Source organism: Grammomys surdaster, unplaced genomic scaffold (genome assembly GCF_004785775.1).
Source record: "Grammomys surdaster isolate TR1022 unplaced genomic scaffold, NIH_TR_1.0 137, whole genome shotgun sequence".
Taxonomy (NCBI): domain Eukaryota; kingdom Metazoa; phylum Chordata; class Mammalia; order Rodentia; family Muridae; genus Grammomys; species Grammomys surdaster.
The window spans coordinates 8343564-8360915 of record NW_021604595.1 but is presented as its reverse complement, the minus strand read 5'-3'; the positions used below and the strand labels follow the sequence as shown (position 1 = coordinate 8360915).

General features: G+C 43.9%; 1 protein-coding gene across 1 annotated transcript in view; it reads right to left on the bottom strand.

Moving 5' to 3' along the window:
* Positions 1 to 17352, bottom strand: part of Adtrp (androgen dependent TFPI regulating protein) — a 57085-nt gene that overhangs the window by 25334 nt on the left and 14399 nt on the right. The window lies entirely within an intron of this gene.

The window sequence follows — 17352 nt, the reverse complement described above, 5'->3', positions numbered from 1 at the left end:
TCGGACAAAATAGATTTCAAACCAAAATGAGAAGAGATGAAAAAATTCACTTCATATTGATGACTGGAACAACTCATCAAGAGGCCTTATAATCCCAAACACGGATATATGGAACAAGGATCTGACAAATTTCACTCAACAATCTCTATTTGATGTAAAAGCACAGACTGATATCATCCAAGAACAGTGGGTCACACCGAGACCTCCCACGCCCATACTAAAAGCATCCAGCCAAAACATCAACAAAGGAATGTCAGGGTTAAAACAGCAGATCAAACAGATTTAGCAGAAGTCAACAGAATATTCCATCTAAATACAATACATATTCGTCCCAGAAGCCCGTGGAGCTTTATCAAACTTCCCTTCTGAGATCCCATTCTTCTTCTACGAGCACACCCTTTGGTGGGGTGAGTACTAAGATCTGTTAGTGCCCAGGGGCTATCATTATTGTGCACCTCTTTCTTAGCAGATGTTCTCAGTGATTTGACACCTTCCAGGGGTTTGTTCTTGCTGGTTTTCTGTTGTTTTGGATTTGAGATAAGGATTCACTATGTAGCTGGAGGATTCAAATTTACAATCCTCCTGCCTCAGCCTCCCAAGTTCATCACGCGCCGATTTAACAGGGTCCCAAAACGGAAGCACAGGCTTAAGCCCTGTGAATGAGAAGACAACTGAGATTCAAGCTGTCAGAGAAGTGGCAGCCAGGAGTGATGAACCAAATCAGACAGGATGATGGGGCCAGGAAACAGGAAGCAGCCTACAAGGGCTGAGATCAGACTGCTTCCCTAACAGGACTGCCTCAGCTCCTGGGAGGGAATATGGCAGGGGCTCTAGGTGTGAAGGTGATTAATCAGAGAGTCATAGAACCTAGGAAAACCAGTTTGGAGTTGTAAAACCTAGAAACACCGATTTGCACACCTAAGTACCTACCACTCCACCACAGCAGGGGCCTAAGGCTGCACCTAGATCTGTCTGGGAACTGCTCTTTTCCTCTCCTCTTCTTCCAGCTTGACATCTCTTCCTTGATTGGTCCTGTTTTTCACCTTATTTGCATACAGTCCCATTCACTAGTTAGAATCCATTTGGTTCTATAAAGCTCAACCCAGAAGCCTTAGAGAGGCAATCTCATTTACACACACAACAGAGGAGGGAGAGCTTAGAGCATACTTCTTGGTGGAGTCCAGCCCTAAATCCTGGATTTTGCTGGGGCCCAGTATCTCAAAGGCTTGGATTCCAGAGGCTCTCTAGACAAGTAATACTGACTTCAAGACTGGCTGGAACAAGCAGAGGCTTGCTGCACCAGAGGCTTCTACTCCAAGCCTGAAATTTGCCCAGGCTCCCACTGGCCCAGGCTCTAGCACTTAGCCTGCAGCTACCCAGGCAGGGGGAGCCTTCAGGACTCTGAGCTTTGGCTGTAGAAGGGAATTTGTTCCTACAGCCATCTCCAGCCTTGAAACCGGCCTCGGATGGAGAGCTTGAGTTGCCTGTTACTCCTATGTCTGACCTGCTTTCTGTAGACCTGCTCTTGGTTGGCATCTCAAAGCCCTCTGAGGTCTTTCCAGCTCTAATGCTTGCCAGCAGTCTCTCCATTGGCACCTTGAAGCTTGCTGAGAGCACAAAACTGTGGTACTTGCCACCTCTCTTGACTGGCACCCAAAGCTTGCTGACAGCACAGGCTATGATACCCACAGGTTCTCTTGGTTGCATCCTCCTGCAGCTGAGGATCTCTTTTGTTTGCCCAGGGCATTCTTAGAGGGAGCTCAGGTCAAGACCCCAAGATGGGGGACTCAAACATCTCAGCACCACATTATCTTAAATCAAGTTTTCTTTTTTCTTTTCTCTTTTCGTTCTCAGAACCATGAAGCTATTATCTTTGCTGCTGAAACCCATCCCCAAGTCTGCCAGTATGGTGATTCCCCAGTATTCACAAAGGCCTGGCTATAGAATTCTTTTGAACACCAAAATATTTGGATATTCAAGTCCTTTATCTAAAACAGTGGTTCTCATCTCAGCAGTCCTAATGCTGTGACTTTTTAATAGAGTTCCTCATATTATAGTGATTCCCCAACCTGCTGTTATAAATCATGATGTAAATATTTCATATGCAGGATAGCTGATTTGCAGCCCCAAAGGTTGAGAACCACTAGTCTAAAAACATGGTAACATTTTCTTTTGTTTTTACAGTCTATTTATTTAGTGTGGGTGTGGGTGTTCATGTTCACACGCAGTGGTGTGCACGTCGGGGGTCAGAGAATAACTTGTGGAAGCCAGTTCTCTACCGTGTGAGACTTGGACTGAGCTCAAGTTACAGAGCTTGGTGGCGCTCACTTTCATTCAGAGCCATCTGGCTGGCACAAAAACCATGGCATTTACTTAGAACCTGTGTAGCCGACCATCCTCCACCCTTTAGGTCACCCTTACAGTACTTACAATGGCTAACACAGTGCAAATTCTATGTAAATAATTGCTATCCCGATTACTTAAAGGATAACAAGACGAGAAAAAGTCTGAACATGTTTGGTATATAAGCATTTCCCCCAACCAATTATTTCTAGTTGTCATTGAGTCTGTGGATTCCAAAACTGGAATATTGAAATCATGCCCTAGTGTTTCCCAAGATTCTTTCACTGACGTGTCTGTCTGTAGCGTAACACAAGTGGCCAAGGGAGAGTGGTTTGTGTTTTTTTTTCTTCTTTTTTCTGTCTCTTTGGCCTACATGGAATTTTTTTTCCCTACTTCTTGAATCTGATGCTTCATTGTTCTTAAACTCTAAAAAACAGTAATTATCTCTTCAAGCATTGCCTTTATCTCACGTTTTTTGTTATCCCTCTATTTTAACTTTGGGAAATTTCCATTCCTTTCTTGTATGTAAGCCACGCATTTTAAAATATTTTTTTAAAAAATGTTTTATTCAATATTTGAGGTGTCTTTTTCTTAATAGGAGTTCTTCCTTTTCGGGGCCACTTTTCTACCATGCATCAGAGAAGAGAGTCACTTTGGGTTCTGATTCCTTTGACTATGGATACCTTTATCCATACATTAATAAAAGCCATCATTATTCTATAGGTTAACTTTAAAGATGTAAATGAATCGTGGGGAGGAGTGGTTCTGTGGGAAAGCGCCTGAGGGGCTGAGTTTGGATCCCCAGATCCCATATAAAGCTAGACAGCAGGTTCCTGTAATCCCTGCACTCCTTCAATGAAATGAGAAGGAGACAGGAGGTTTAGAGACTTTCCCCGCAGCTAATCTGGTACAATGAACAAATGGCCCTGTCTCAAGCAAGGTAGAAGAGGAAGTCCAAGCTTAAGGTTGTCACCTCTACACATACTGCATTACATATGTGTAGCCATAGTTACGTACATGTCACACACACACACACACACACACACACACACACGGTTTTGAACATGAACATGATTCAGAAGGAAGTGTGAATTTTATGATCATGTGGTGTCAGGATTCTCTATGAAAAATCAAAATCTATTCAAGGAGTCCAACGCTACATAGACTGGCAGTTTAGGTGACTATCATAAAACATGGGATGGTGACATGGGAGAAACTGCTATGGAAGAGGGAGCTCTCTATCAGATGCTGTAAATGAGACACCATGGCCTTTGTTGCTTACTGTGTGGAGTGTGTATGACCCCCACATGTTCATCCAGGAGCTGCTGCTAGTCCCAGGTCTGTTGTCCACTCCCACCAGATAATTGTGAGCTCTACTTCTTAGAACTGTGTGATTTTGAGCTCTCTGAGAAATGAAGAAAATAGGGAGGAAGCTGACCAAGTAGACCTCAGTTTGACTTCATTATATAACTATAATTCAAGTACTACACATATAACATGGTATGTGTGCTAGAGGATATGTGCATATATATATGCACAGGTACGCCTGTCCATGTCTGCTTGTGATGGTTTGCATATGCTCAGCCCAGGAAGTAACACTATTAGAAGGTGTGCCCTTGTTGGAGTAGGTGTGTCCCTATGGGTGTGGGCTTTAAGACCCTCATCCTAGCTGCCTGGAAGCTAGTCTTCCACTAGTAGCCTTCAGATGAAGATGTAGAACTCTCAGCTATGCCTGCACCATGCCTGCACCATGCCTGCCTAGATGCTCCCACCTTGATGATAATGGACTGAACCTCTGAACCTGTAAGCCAGCCCCAATTAAATGTTGTCCTTTATAAGACTTGCCTTGGTCATGGTGTCTGTTTACAGCAGTAAAACCCTAAGGCAGGGCTCAACAACAGCCACCTTGTTCTTTCACTCTCCATCTTTGTCTGTCTGTCTGTCTTCCATTTATTTACTTATCAAGACAAAGTGTCTCATTTCAGCTACAGTGGCTGGCCAGTGAGCCCAAGGGACCTGCCTGCTTCTGTCCCCTTCCCTTCCAGAACAACTGAGGTTACAGAATTTGCAGCCACATCACCTAGATTTTTACAGGGGCACTAGGGGATTTGAACTCAGGTCCTCAAGCTTGCACAATACCTCACCCACTGAGCCATTTCTCCAGTCCCATATACAATATTTCATTTGCTCTCAATAACATTTCTGAGACTTAAAGAGGGTCAGCATACCTTCTTTGTTCTAAGGAACCCAACACTGAGACAAATTTTTAACAACTTTCTCGAAACCAGACAAGACAATGGCAGAAATGCCATCCTGTTGTGAATCTTCCCCCATAGGCTTATGTGAACACATGGTCCTTAGCTGGTGACTTTATTTTGGAAGGTTATGGAACTTTTAGGGGATAGAACCTTGCTGGAGGAAGAAGACACAGAAGACAGATCTTGATTTTTACACCCATGGACCACTTCCTATTTATTCTTTGCTTCCTGACTGCCAATGAAGGTGACCAGCTGTCCCCCTGCCCCTGCCATCATGCTTTCCCACAATGATGTCATATGTCCCCTCAAACTGAAAGCCCTAATATACCTTTCCTCTCTTAAATTGGCTCCAGTGAGGTATTTGATTACAGCAATGAGAAAAACAACTAAAACAGATCAAAGTCAAGGTTTCCTGGTACTGATCTTTTTTTTCCCCCCTAGGAAATCAAAGATAAGCTTGTATGTGCTTGAGATATAGAGGCCTAGACATAGAGAGACTGCTTTTATTGACCTTGAGGTAAGGTTTAGAGAGTGACTGAGCTACTGTGTTTTCATTCCTAGTGATGTATTCTTTTCAACCTCTTAGCCCAAATATCCCTTTAACGCAGGTGGAGGGACATTTGTAAAGATGTAAATTCGTTTACCACACAGGCTATTTTTTAATGGCTTGTATATACTGATGCCCCCACATTTACCTCATGATCTAGAATCTCAATACAAATGGGGAAAAAAAGATATTAAAATCAACGTTCACCTTCAGTTGGACATATAACCCCATATTAGCATTGTCAAATATCCTCCAACAAATATTTCTGGAGCAGCTTCTCCTGCTAAGCTTATACCTCCTGTGCTCACAATGACAATTTAATGCTACCAACTCTGACATTAGATTATGAAGTATTATTTTAAAATATGTCAGTATAACTCTGCATATTAATTAAAATGTTCTCACATACAAGCCTTGAACTTGACTCCCTGTGCTGATTGGAGACAAAAGGCCTTTATTAAATGCTATTTGACAGGCTAAGTGTTTTAATATCTCTGCCAATCATTCCTACAGAAGAACTCACTGTTGAGCATGAAATAGGTAAGAAAGAAAATCTCAAGGTATGATCATCTGCTAGCGTCACGTGATCTGAGGATACACGACAACCAATCTTACCGTATCTGCTAACAGAAGTTCCTGTCTGGCTACCTTCCCAGGTGGGACAGTTGGCGTTACTGTTTCCTTTGGGTTAAGACGATTACAGTTTGATAACTGATTCTTTGATTGGAAGGTTTACCACATACCTTTAGGTTTTGCATTAATGGAATGACTCGATACTGATGTCTAGAGTCGTTTTTTAGCTGCTCGTGGCTGTTAAAAGGTTACAGGTGTACACCTGGCTCTCTAAAGAATTCCTCAGCTAAGAAGAAATCTATCTGGAGCAGATCTTACACTTCCTAGACTCTGACATACGCTCCTGTCTTTCCCGTGGCTTAGCATGATTAAACTTCTGAAAGACCAGATCTTGGGTTCAGACTCCATTCATCTTAGAAAACTTGACCTAAGATTGAACTCAAGTTAATTAACAGGTCAGTACCTAGCACCAGTTTCTAAGCTACCCTGCCTCCTCCAAAAAGACCTGTGTCTAGCACCAGTTTCCAGTTTATTCCCCCAACAAATCTGTACCTCCAGGTTACAAGTCTGCCCCTGACACTTTTTTTTCCTAACAACCAGGAGGAAAACAAGTTTATGGTTTGGCTCCCAGCACCAGCCAATTATGTTAAAGGTCATAATGCAACCCCTTCCCCCAATCAGATATGTACCAGGCTAGATACCCACTAATTGCCTCTATAAATGCTTGCCTGAAACTGGGCTCAGGGCCCCCTCCCGTTCTCTTCTGTCAGAGATCGTGGCATGGCCCAAGCTTTGAACAAAGAGACCCTAATGTGATTGCATTGTATTCGGCTCCTTGGTGGTCTTTTGGGGCCATCTGGCACAACGTTTCCTGGCACAACACTTCCTGCAGAAAGTTCCAAACCTTCTCCTCACTCCTCTTCAGCATTGTCTGAACTATTTTTAGAAGTGAGTGAATCCAGCAAATAGGTGATGATGGGAGAGGAAAGAAACTAGACAGATGTCTTAGCTTGCTTAGTAGCATCATTGTAACAGAATACCAGAGTCTATGTAACTTATAAAGAAGCTTATTTCTTACAGTGCGGGAGTCTGGGGAGTCCAGCATTGATGGCTTTGCATCTGGTGAGGGTCTTCGTGCTATATCATGATTTGAAAAGTAGGCACTCCCGTGGTGAAGGAATACAAGTGGTGAAGGAATACGACGAGGGTAGAGAAAGGAAAGCCAGACTCATCTTTTTATGAGAGACCCATCCTCACAGCTCACTTAACTGCACTCTTATTGAATCCAACTGATGTATTTACGAAGAGGGACACCCTCATGACCTAAGCACCATTTAAGATCCTACCTCTCAATTCTGCTGCACTGGGGACTGTTTCTAATACTGGACTTAGAGGGAACATTCAAACCACAGCGCCAGTGGAGCCCCAGTTTCAAAAGTTAGTGAGATTCCGGCCAGGATGGCAAAACAAGGCCTTTTATGCACATGCGCAATGTTTAAGTCATGGATTGGGAGAACCGATGGAAAGGAAGAGCTGGAAGTTGAAAAACCCAGGTCACAAAGCATGAAGAACTGAGAATCCATATAGGTGCTGTAAGCCTCTTGTAATTTTACTAGACCATACAGGAGGCTACTGGGTAACGCCCAGCAAGATTAGTCTACTGGCTGGTAATCCACTCGGAGGAGGGGAGGAGGTAGAATTCCCAATCAAGCACAAGTGCTGTGTGATGGGCCTGTGAAGAGGCAAGGGATGAGCGCTGTGGGGGATGGGTGAGGGGCTGGCAGCAGCTACCTTCAAGGCTGAGCCTCTACGTTAGTCACCTACTTCCCTCACAGTGTCTGCCTGTGGGGTTATTGTGCACTGAGAGTGAACTGGCAGCTTATCAGGAAGGGGTTAGGGGGCCATTCACGTGGGCCTGGGGAGTCTACCCAGGCCACACACCCGGCAGCCGATCATGCGTATTTTCATGGGACTTTGGTCTCTCCTACATACTTAGCTTTTTATTTTTGTCTCTCGGTATTTCAGAGAGGTCCAGGATCTGCTGTATCAAGTGTCTGCCTCCTGGTAGTCTCCAGCGAAGTCATTCTTCGTTTGGAAGTATTATACTCGGTTGATGGTTGCCATGGAAATGAGGGCTGGCTGATTCACACAGGAGGGGGCGGGGCCCACTAGCAAGCCCTCAAGCACACTGGATGATTTCAATTACTTAAATCCCTGCGGCTTCTCAGAAGACATCTACATGGTTTTTGATGACGTCTGAAAACCTTTGGCTTTGATTTAGAAATTGAGATTCATTTTTAAAAATCTGTGACCTGTATGAAAGCAGGCTATTGATAAAGAACCAAGAATAAATGGAACTTTGAAAGCAGGCCACTCCAGCACAAACTGAAATGTCTCTGAATTGGGATTAGAAGAATGAAGAAAAAAAAACCCAAAAAAACAAAACAAAAACAAAAGAACAAAACACCCCAACAAAACCAGGCAAGCTGATGTCATCCTCCAGAGATGAAGAAAACAGTCCTAGTGAAAGTCTGGCTGATTCTAGTTACAAAAAGCCTGAGTGGATGGTAATCCTGAGGCAGGTCATTGTTAGATGCCCTTCTGTTTGCAAGTATTTCCTAGTTCTTATCCTGCAAGTAACTGTTGCCAACGCCAAGATTAGTTTCTGGTTTCCCTGCTGGGCTTTTATGTGTTCATCTGCCTTCTCAGGGTCTCTCTGGTGTATGCTGGAAGACAGAGTGACCCACCTTAGTTTAGGAAGTCGGTAAGAAAGCAAGGACAACAACCCGTTTCTAAGCAACGCTCAACCCGTAACTACACCCCTGTAATTAGGACCACCAACCCTGTCCAAATAAGGGGGCGTGGTTGATAGCTGTGCTTCTCGGAGCTGGGGCTTCCTAAACACTAACAGTTTGGGGCTCTTCCCCACACCACGATGTGTCCACAGGAGTGTCCATCCACGGCCATGTATCCCCAGCACTGTTTTCTGCTCACAATGTAAACACAATGGCTATGCTTTGGATATGGCCCCCTCTTGCCAAAATTCCCCGCTGTATCTTTGTTGCAGTGTTAGGGCCTTTGAGAAGGATTTGAGCCTTTCCCAAGTAACTGGACTGGCTCTTGCAAAAGCAGATCAGTCTGCTCTTTAACAAAGGAATCATCACACATTCGTACAACGTATCCTGCCCCCTGCCTGGCCCCTTCCATGTGCTGGGCTGCCAAGTTCTCATGCAGATCTAGCATCTGATGCCACCCGTATACCATAGCATGAGGCCTTCAACAGGTACAGCCATATCTAATCTTAGCTTCGAAGTCGCCAAGTCTGATGAGCTGAATAAACCCCCTTTCTTTATAAACTGTTTAATCTCCAGTATTGTCATAACAAGGGAAAATGGACTAAGATGCTAATCTAGATAGAAAATGGCCAGAAAACATTTTTAGAATTTCATGATACAACAGATTGGAATCAGAGGTGATGTGAAATGGTTGTCCCTGACTCAAAGATACTTCACATCCTTCAATAGGTGACATTAAAAATGCATAGCGGCAGAGGGGGTGACTGTAGAGGTGACATGGAGAAGTGGCTACTGCTAAGTGTGAGGACCCATGTTTGAGTCAGAGTTGAGCTTCTGCTTCCTCTTCTGTTCCCCTGCAAGGTGTTGAGCGCAGAGAGTTGGAAACATTTTAGTTCCAATTCTTTGCCCCGCCTTTGTGTCTCCGGGGAGCAGGGCGTGATGAGTCACCACTATTTGGTAAGGGCTAAGCACTGGGAGGTCACCAGCTGAGTATAAGCAAATGTTCACAAGCACCATGTTTGTTTAAGAATAGAGTCAAGACTGCTATTTTAAGAATGTTATACAAATAGATTTCTAATCTCTTGTTCTTTTCTCTGGATTTAACAAGATTTAATGTGAGACCAAAAAAAAAAAAGTAGTCTCTTCCCAAAATTCTCACTAGGAAAGAGATCTGGGGAAAGTTTCGGAGTTGTCTACCTGGTCTGGTGAGATTTCCCTATTACAGCTAACCATATATGCTGACAATAGCTCCTAAATAGCCACATTGAAAACAATTACTTATACTCATGGACACAATTCTAAGCTCAAAACTAGCTATCCATTTCCCTTGACTACAAGATAACCAACCAACAACCAACATCAATAAAACAAGTTCTTATCACTGATGCTTTTTCAGAATTTACCACCCATGTTTCTCTAGTCCCAACTCCAACTTCAAGCATTCCACGTTCTGGAATTAGTGCTCTACCGCTGAGCTGTATCAGCCCCCCACCCTGTATTTATTTAATACCTCTATTCCTGCTAGGTCAAATAGTATTCACTTGGTGTTTTCTTGGGGGTCTCAGGACACTGTTAAATCAATCTGATTGGTGCCCTTTGAGAAGAGATGCTACAGAGGCACATGCACATGGGGAAGGTAATGTAGGATGGATGAGGCCGCTTCTTCACTAGTGGGATGCTATGAGAGGTTTCTGTTGTCAACAAACAACAGTTCCCTCTAGTGAGCAGGGCTGGTGGGGGAAAGGGGAAAGAAAGTAGAAGCTTCTGGGAAACGAAAAAGAAAAACTAGGAACTGACACTATCAACATAGGAGAATATAGCTATCGATATCCCCCAAGATCTAATTTTCTCCTTCCCAAGCCAGTTTCCTTTTCTTCTGTCCCCACTGTCTCACCTGTGTCATTACATAATGAGGTCAAATTACATAGTACCTTATCTTCTTTACATGGGCCATGCATGAGTTTTTAAAAAGACAGTACTTGGCCACAGTTCACTAGCCACAAGCTTCAGTAACATAAAGCTACCTTTGTCTAGCTGACTGAACAGAATACCGTATCCTCTTCAGTGTTTGGAGAAAACTTTGCAAACTGGAGAAAGTATATGCAGTAAGGGTGTTGTTGTCTTCTCCTTCTGCATTCACACACACCCATCACTTTACATGGAGCTCCACCCAGAGTCTCCGATGCTGTTTGGATGTTCAGTCTCCCAAACTGCGTGCTAAACAAACCTCTTCTTCAAAAGGCACACTCACCTTAGGTAGTTTTTAGTCCTTCCTTACGTTAAAAATCAAAGGGTAGCAACTGAATGATGTTCCCCAGAGATGTCTTCACCCCATTTCCTGGAAGCCTTCCTTGGGAGTGTTACTTTATGTGGTCAAAGGGCTTTGGTGATTGTTATGAGTTGGTATTATTTGAATGTGTCCCTCAAGGTTTCATATGTTGGAAGTTTGGTCCCATGAATGGCAGGGCAGAAAAGTGGAGGGACTTTTAAGAGGTGGGGCCTAGAAGGCAGAGGTTCCTATATCACTGGAGGTTCTGCCCTTGAAGGAGTTAAGGTAGATCTTTCCAGAGCAAGTGGCTATAAAGGCCTGGGCTGACTGCTGACTCTCTCTGTGGCTTCCGGTGGATGATGTAATCTCCTTCTGCACACACACATCCATCACTTTACAAGGAACTTAACCCAGAGTCTTTGCGATGCTGTTTGGATGTTCAGTCTCCCAAATTACGTGCTAAATAAATAAACCTCTTCTTCAAAAGTTGCTCACCTTAGGTAGTTTTTAGTCCCTTCTTATGTTAAAAATCAAATGTCTTGCTCATCATTCTCTCTGTGATCTAAAGGGTGCCGAGTTGCTTAGTACAATATTTTAAATTTGTTAATGTTAACAGCTTTACCTCATTTCTCAAAAAAAAAAAGTGCTAAGCACACAATTTTGATTTTTAAAAACTGAATAGCTCTTGATCTTTGTCTTTGTGTTTTGAGCTACAACATATTGGATATGAATGACACGAGGATCCTATGTTCAGTTATATTGACTATTCTTATCCTGAGACCAACATTCTCTGGAATGTAAAAGGTCTTAGGCCTTCTTAAGTAGTGCATCAATTTAATGGCTATGTGGGTTAGCCTTGAGAAATGGCTTGAAGATTCACTCATATTCATAGATGTCCCTGAAAGTTTGAAAACACAGAGATGTGGAGAAATGTCTAGGCTGTGGGTTACCTGTGTCCAGAGAGGGTGAGTAGAGGATGAGGGAGTAGGAGGGAGACAAAGGGGTTGTAAGGCCTGGAAACCAAGGTCAGCCATCAGTGGCTGACATGTCCAGGATGGATCTATTTTACTCTTTAGGATTCACTGATACTTAGCGCAAACATCTCCAGCAAAGCTTCTGGGTAGGAGAGAGAAATCTGAGAGAAAGCCTGTAGGTTATCCAGCTGTACTTCTGGTGCCCTGGACAAACTTGTCAAGAATCAGATGCCAATACCAGAGCATGTCACCATGTAAACCAGTGTTCCATGTTAATGTTAGCTGCTCTTCCCCCCCACCCTGTGTGTGTGTGTGTGTGTGTGTGTGTGTGTCTGTGTCTGTGTGAATTGAAAGGATGAAGGATTGACCTGGGTCCATGCTTTTGGTCCTTGGTGATGACGCAGAACATCATGGTGGAAAGACAAGGCTGCTTTCCTTCCCGCAGCCAGAAAGCTTGGGAACCAAAAGCAGTACCCAGTGACAAGAGACATTCTTTCAAGGCACACTCCCCTGGCCCACGGCCTCTAAGTCAGGCCATCTCCTAAGGCCATGAATTTATGACTCTGTTGATCCAGCCACCCCTCAGCAGCACCGGCACTGAGGGCCAGGCCATCAATCCATCAACACAGGTGCACACTTGATAGTTTCACCTTAATGACACCACATGCGTCGCATCACAGGACTTAATTATTTTCAAATGAACAAAGGACGGGGGAGCCAGTAACTGGAAGCTGAATTGGGCCCTTCCTCTAATTCAAACCGCCAGCTTTCTTTTAATTGAGGTCCCATTCATACCTACTGAGTTTGAAGGCTCTCAGACTGTGGTTGTGGATTCGGAGAATCATGATGGGTCCTGGCTGGGATTCTTATATTTTACATGATAATGACTTCCATTTAGGCTGCCTTTGGTGGTTTTTAAAGTACTCCAGGACCATTCTAGATAATTATGTGTGCTTTTCAAATGCAGCAGAGCTGAGGGGGGAACTCTGATCTATTCCATTCCTCTTTCCAATGCGAACAATTCAGGTTGATTTCCAGAGAAATCCTTTCTCCAGTTTCCCTCAGATGCAGGATAGGGTCATTATTTCTCACTTACTGAATCCTCTTCCTGCTATTTAAATCTGTCTGCTCTGGTTCTATCTTTAGTAAGCATTTAGATAAGACCAGAGGAGTTAATGCTTTCCTGGCAAACCCTGAAGTATGAATACTCCATTCTGTTTCTTCCTTTATGAAGGCCAGAGAACTGCTGCTAAGCAATAACACAGTCAGGTTGTTCTACTTCATCAAAGCGAGCCAGGCTTTCACCAGCTTGGGCTGCCTGTCCACGGTGGTGACACTAGCATCCCTCTGAGAGGACTATTTGGACCAAAAAGCATGACAGGGACAGAACAACGTCCATTGAACACACAGTGACAGTAAGTTCTGAAGGGTCCTACAGGAACCAGAAATTTTCAGCGAGTCAGAAGCACTGGGAAGGAAGATCCCAAAGACTCGGTTAGTTCCAAAGCATCTAGAAATATACAATGTCAGAAGGGAGTGCCACAAAAGTGGGGACAGCATCACTGGGGGTGGGGGTTGCGCCATAAACCTGGGGACAACATCACAGACCACCATAAGAAAACAGTTGCAAGAAGAAAGCTTGCATCAGGTCAGCATGAGGGATATTGTAAAGTAAAAGAACCTGCCAGGTTAACAAGGCGTCGCTGCTGATGCTGCAGTTGTTCTATGGCAGAGGGAAAGGCGCGGCAGTACAGGGCAGGAATCACTCCAGGGAACAGTTTGCCTCACACAGAAGCACTTAGACCAAATGTCCAGGAGACTGTCCACCATCCCTTGGTCCCAGTTTCCCAGCCCTGAATCAATTTCTTTGGATTGTCTTATATGGGCACCTGCAAAGTGGGAAGTGTTAACAAATTGGTCCATAGGGTACACAGCTTCCCATTGCAATGACTTATGCCCCGAGACAGCAGCTTGTGGGGATAAAAAGGTTTATTGAGGCTCACAGCTTCACAGGTTTCTTTCCACGGTCATTTCACTCAATAGCTTTTTAGACTCATGGAAAGAAGGCAAAATGTTACTAGGGAGCATGTAGAGCCAAAAAAAAAAAAATCTCTTAACTCTACCTCATGGTCAGAAGAAAGAGGACAGAAGCTGGGATTGCACACTCTCTTCTTAGAGCATTGGTCACAAGTCTCCTCAAGGCCTCTCACTAGTATCTATTTCTTCAATGTTCTATACTTGGCCAACAGAACGAAAGGCCCTAGGGACCCAGGATTTAACACTCAGGGCTTTGAAGACAATTCCACATACAAACTATAGCACCAAATACCTACCTCCCATGACCCTGTTGCATTGTGCCTGCGCACACCTGAGACTGTGCCTGTTGGCGCATGCATATGGAAGCAGAAGTCAGTATAGGATTACCTTCCTCAGTTGTTCTCCACCTTAGTTTTCTGTGATGGGGGGAGGGGTCTCTCAGTGAATTCAGATCTCACTGATTGGCTAGACTGGCCCCAGGAATCTTCCCATCTTTGCCTTCCCAGTCCTAGGTAGCAGGCATGTGCAGCACCCAGGTTTTACTATGTGGGCTTGGGAATCCAACTAGATCCTCATGCTGGCATGGCAAACACTTTACTGGCTAAGCTATACATATATATTCCTATAGATGTGTACATGTGAGCATATACATGTATGCACATGCATGTAGAAGTTAGAGGCCTATGTTAGGCATCTTTTTCATTTGTACTCTACTTGTCTTTGTGTTATCATTGCTATGATGAAACACCATGACTAAAAGCAACTTGGGGAATAAAGAATTGACTTGGTTTATATTTCTACCTAATTGTGTCCTCTCAGATGTCTGTCTATAGCTTATGTCAAGTTGACATAAAACTAGCTGGCACATCACCTCATTTTTTAACAGTCTCTCACAGAACCTGGAGCTCATCTATTCAGCTAGGCAGATTAGCCAACGAGCTCGAGGAAACTCACGGGTCTCTATCTCCCCAACACCAGCGTTACAACATCCACTGGGCCTGGCTTTATGCAGGAGCGAGGGATGGAACTCTGTTCTTGTCCAGCAAAAGCCTTACCGACTGAGCTATCTCACTAGCCCTTAACCAACCACTTATTTCGTAGGAGCAGCATTCTTGAAGCATCAGGCTAGAGGGATTTAATAGTAAGGACAGAAAATAACCAGAGTAGACAAGAGTCTGGAGTACAGGGATGAGATGCAACCACAAAGACACTCCATTTGGAGCCAACACTGAAGAGAAGCAGGGTGTTTGGAGATGGTTTCATTAGGAAATTGCAAGTAGGTTTGCTGAACTTCTTTTTTCCCTGAGAGAAAACACTGCAGGGATTTTCTCCAATTAAGTGAAACATGGAAACATCCATGTTTAACCCATGGCAGGCTTCCTTCCCCCCTTCTTCCCTAATCTAGAGTCCACTTCCTTTGACTCTGGCCTGGTCCCCCCAAGGGATGGAGATGACTTGGATGGAGGACAGGAGGCAGAGTCTCTAACATCCCCCATCCCAGGTGGTACACGCACATCACTACTTCAGCATCTCCACACTACAGTATTTGTTCTGCTGTTAATAATTGGCTCATGGATGTGATGTACAGTATTATCCAGATCTTCACTTCCCAAGTGATCAACCATCCATATGGCTGTTTACTTATCAAGGTCACTAGGATTGGGCATCACTATTACAGCTAGCTGGAGGAAATCCAAGCATCTACAGACAGTGGGACTCAATGGAGGAGGGAGCTGGTAGTCATTGTAGGAAAACGGGCTGAGCTCACAGAAGTCTGCAGAGTGGGCTTTGGTAAGCATGTTTGGCTCCAGATAAAATGAACTTTCAAGACTCTGCCTTTGAAACTATGGGAGTAGCACCCGGCCCCAGTGGGCGCATGCTTTCTGACCCTGCCTCCCTTTTCTCCAGGTTTTGGCTTGTTGCCATACAGATGGGAAGCCTAAGGGAAAACTCTCATTGTCATATTAATTAATCCCCTTGTTTTCCAGTAAACGTAAAGCTGAATCAAAGCCCAAGTTCTAGACTTAACTGGTAAAAGGCAACAGCAAATTAGTCTGGTATTATTATGGGATTACCTCCTGAGAGGAGCCATGGGAGCTTGCTGGCTCCCAGGCAGATGACATAATAGCCTTTCAGCTTTTTTTATTTTTCTTTCATTTGTAAAATTCAAAGTTGTGGTACTTATCTAAAGAAGGGTGTGTGAATTAAATTGTATTCAAGAAACGTGATTTACATAGTATAATATAAAAATTTTAATGTAGATATTAAAAAATATGGGGTGGGGATGGCTCAAGTTGGTGAAGAGCTTGCTTTACGAGCATGAGGATCTAAGCCTGGCTCCTAGGTACCCAAGTCATAGCTGGACAAGGTGGCTCATGTCTGCAGTCTCATTGCTGGGGGCTGAGAGGCTGGGGGAATCCCTGGAAACTCACTGGCCAGTCAGCCCAACTAAATCAGTGAACTCCATGTTCTGTGAGAGATCCTGTCTCGAAAATAAGATGACTAATAGAATCAGCATCAATCTCTAGCTGCTACAGGTGCGCGCGCACACACACACACACACATACACACAGGCACACACACATACACACAGGCACACACACAAACACACACAGTTACACACAGACACACAGGCATATACACGCAGAGAGACACACACAGATACACATACACACAGAGACAGTCAGATATACACAGACACAGATAAACACACAATATACACACAGACATACACACACATACATTCTCTCTGTCTCTGTCTCTCTGTCTCTCTCTCTCTCTCTCTCTCTCTCTCTCTCTCTCTCTCTCTCTCTCTCTTTCTCTCTCTTGAATGCCCAGCTACATATATATAAACACCCTACCCACCTACTCACATTGGGATTATTCGCTATGAAAGCATACCTGATGAATACTAATGAAACATTAGCAAAGACAAGACTGGAAGGAGGGGATTATTTAACACATAGGAGATCTTGTATACTAAATTAGATCAGAATCCAGATCACTAGAGACAACAGGAGTTTTGAAAGGTAGAAGAAAGTCTCTGGGTGAACCTGGGAATTTTAAGCCCTTATGGATTCTCCTGATTTTTACATGTCTTGTTTCCTAGAATCTGAGATCTTCCTCGTTAAACTGCCCAGTAACGTGGAAACGCATCTGTAAGTGTTGAGGAACTGAGTCATGATTGCCCAGGGAGACGTTAGACACACAGCTCTAACGACCCGGGCTTAACACTGCAATAGAGAGACCTGGACACCTGCTTGCCCTGCTTGTCTGGTTCACAACTCCAGTGACCTGAACATCTCAGATCAGGCTCCAAAACATTGGAGTCAATGAAAAAAATGCATGACTGGATAAAACAGACCAAAATATTTAAATACTAGTCCTGTTGGGGATACACAGTCCTGGAAAATCTTGGTGAGTGGTCATGGCTTTGCCCTTTTTAGCATAGTATTTGGGCATAGGGATGGATTTTGTTTAAACCTTTCTTTATTCCATTCCTGGAAATGAATTTCATTATTAGTCATGGGCAAAAGTTTTTTTTCAGAACTGCCAA